This window comes from Ovis canadensis, chromosome 5 (genome assembly GCF_042477335.2).
Source record: "Ovis canadensis isolate MfBH-ARS-UI-01 breed Bighorn chromosome 5, ARS-UI_OviCan_v2, whole genome shotgun sequence".
NCBI classification, from domain to species: Eukaryota; Metazoa; Chordata; class Mammalia; order Artiodactyla; family Bovidae; genus Ovis; species Ovis canadensis.
The window spans coordinates 23,873,671-23,877,291 of NC_091249.1; positions in this window are offsets into that span (position 1 = coordinate 23,873,671).

Sequence of the window (3,621 nt, forward strand, 5' to 3'; positions counted from 1 at the left end):
TTCACCTGGGAATGGCAAATCAGCGCAGAAAATTTCCATTCTGTCCAGACAAGTTTCCCTGAGGAAATGATGTGTTCAAGGGTTGGAGCAACAATGGGAAATGTGCTGAAAATAATGAGGAGATACAGAAAACATAAGGAACTATAAATATCTCCTCTACTGCAATGTCTGAGCAATTCTATCTTGAGCTGGAGAAGGCATGGTTTTTCATTTAGATCCCCAAGCCTGGTTTTGCTTCCATGCTTCCTACTCATCTCTTGTTTAAAGACAGAACTTCAATCAACATCATCAACCACTCAGGGAAGAATTTGACTTTCACACAGAGACCTTCCTCTCAGACTTCCCACACAGGTGAGTCCAAGCAAGAAATAACCACTGAAGGAGAAAGTCACAGAGAATGAAACTCAGCACTATTTATCTGGGGTCACCTGAAAACCTAAGCAAGAGATCTCCATGTTTGCTTGTTTGCTTGATTAATTTATAACAAATGTATTTAACAACTTGAAAGGAAAGTACCTATGAATTCAGATATACAAGAATTACAATTGATAATTAAGTTATATGAATGCAAACCTAGTTGGAAGAGACTCAAGAGGAAATGGGAGGCATAGTAATCAGTAAAATTTGAATGTTTCCAAGGACTTTTGCAGTTGATGGGAGTAGGAAATAAACGATTTGGTTAGAAGTGATTTGTAGTGAAGTGACAACATTTTATTTACTTTTTAATTTTTAAGATGCAATATATTGGAGCATTCATAAGGAGGATCCAGATCAATGGCTGTGTAACTACCTAAAAACACAGTTCTTGAGGCACACATGTCACAGAGTCTTTACTCAGATTTGAGTGTTCATTTAAAAATTGCATTTACTATACAAACAGGCATATGGTAGAGGGGTTAACTTTGCAATTAGTTCACTACCTATACTACTACTAAGTCGCTTCAGTCGTGTCCAACTCTGTGCGACCCCAGAGATGGCGGCCCATCAGGCTCCCCCATCCCTGGGATTCTCCAGGCAAGAATACTGGAGTGGGTTGCCATTTCCTTCTCCAAAGCATGAAAGTGAAGAGTGAAAGTGAAGTACCTCAGTCGTGTCCAACTCTTTGTGACCCCATGGACTGCAGCCTACCAGGCTCCTCCATCCATGGGATTTTCCAGGCAAGAGTACTGGAGTTGGGTGCCATTGCCTTCTCTGATACCTACAGTAGGTATCCACGATGCATGAGGACACTAGTAAGACCTAATAGGAAGCAGTCCAATAAAAGATGCTGGCTCTCATCTTAGGCAATGACACCTACCTGCCCTGCTGTAACAATCAAGCCCAGCCTCAGCAAAACTACATCCAAACACAAGGACAATAAAGTATCAAGACTCAAGAGAGTCTCGTTCAGAGTTAAAAACTTACTAAACAGGGAAAAAGGTTTTACTGTCTTTAAACACACACACACACACTAATTTAAAAAAGAAAACAATGAGAAATTTCTACCAACTTAAACTTATTGTAAACGCCCAGCATGATCCAGGGCTAATCAGAAACTTGACTCCCGGTTTGAGAAACATTCTCACCAAAACTTAACAGAGAATTTCACACACTCCTTCCTTCCCTCTCCAGAGCAAACATTTGAAGAATTACATCTATGCCATAATATAGGTAGAAAGTACCACAAATACATATTGTAGATATTCTGAAAACTGAAGAAAATAGATGAAAAAGTATAGATCACAGATTTACCTATATAAACCAGAAAGAAATCTTTGTGGGTTTTTTTTGTTTTTTTTTTTTTTAATTTTATTTTTTTTTATTTTTATTTTTTTTTTAGTTTTTTTTTTTTTAATTTTTAAAATCTTTAATTCTTACATGCATTCCCAAACATGAACCCCCTCCCACCTCCCTCCCCATAACATCTTTCTGGGTCATCCCCATGCACCAGCCCCAAGCATGCTGCATCCTGCGTCAGACATAGACTGGCGATTCAATTCACATGATAGTATACATGTTAGAATGTCATTCTCCCAAATCATCCCACCCTCTCCTCAGTTTATTTTCTATTGTTTTTTCAAAATTATATTTGGACAAATATAAATGATTAATTAATATAAATATAAAAATAAATTAATAATATAAATTAAATAAATGGGAATTAATGACAAGATGTGACACTAATTCTCAAAATAACATCTCAAAAACACAGAATACATGAAGAAGTGAAGATATTTCCCCAGTTCCAGAAAATTGCCTCTGTAAAAATATAATATTCTGTACAGGACAGTAGTTCCTAAGAGAATAAATGGCTCAGAATTTGATGACAGTCTTCCCGCCGTGAATAATTAGCTCTTCTCACAGATTCCAGATGCTCAAGATTCCTGCCATCAGAATGGAAGAATTTACTGTGAGTCTAGAGAAATTTAAAACCACCATTCTTGTCATTTCCCTCATAGCTTCATTATTAGAACAAGTCTGGGGAAGCTATTAACCTACGTTAAATGATAAAAAGATGTTCTCTGTGTCCAATCATATTAGATGCCACACACAACCAAGATATTTAGAAATCATATAGAAACAGGCTTGGGGAAGAGAAAGATAGAGATTCATTTTTTTTCCTTCGTTTTAATATTTGCATTCTGTACAGAATAGCCAGGCATAGAACTAAAACGTTTTACTATAACCATGGGCTAATAAACACTAAAGAACATATATCGACGCCCAGAACAACACTATAAAACTTTATTATATTAATAAAATGGGATACACCCAGCTTTAAATTTTCCGCTTTGTCAAAGGTAAAATAATCAGCACTGTTCAGTGCCATTCATAACAGGCCTCAATTTTTCTCATTTAACTAGGTTTTGTTTCCAAAAGTACCTATACTAAAATATTTTAATTCAACCCTGAACAGAGGCATTCTCTTTTTCACACACTCTCTCCCTCTCAACTGCAAATAACTTATTAAAGCATTCGGCAGGCTGGGTTTTTAACTATGCAAAATATTAATAATTTAAATAATTATAAAGTGGCAGATTGCTTAGTAACAGCTTATAGGATTACAAGCCTACCTCGGAGACACTACACTTCAGTTCCAGACCACCATAAGACAGTAAATATCACTATTAAGTGAGTCGCACAGATTTTTTGGTTTCACAGTGCACATAAGAATTACGATTCACTACACTGTGGCCTATTAAGTGTACAACAGCATTATGTCCAAAAACCCAATGTGCTTGCCTTAATTAACAAATATTTTATTGCTAAAAAATGCGAACCATCATCTGACAATGCAGAGTTGCCACAAACCTTTAATTTGTAAAATCAGTAAGAAGTGCAATAAAACAAGGTATCCTATACCTGAAAGTCTATAAATCAGGGTAAATTAACAGAGGTAACTCCACACGGTTGTACATAACTTCCATTTTTAGACACCATCTCTAAGTTCAGGTCAAGTCCAATTTGTAACCAACTATGCACTGGCAGTCCATGGTCTTGTACCAGTGTCCTCCACCCCGGCCAATGTGATGGAACTTTGATTCCAAAAGATGAAGATGAAGCCACAGAAAGGGGGAAATTATCTGTAAAACTCATAAAGTACAGCCTAAAGCTGTCTTATAGAAAACTGGATGCATTTAT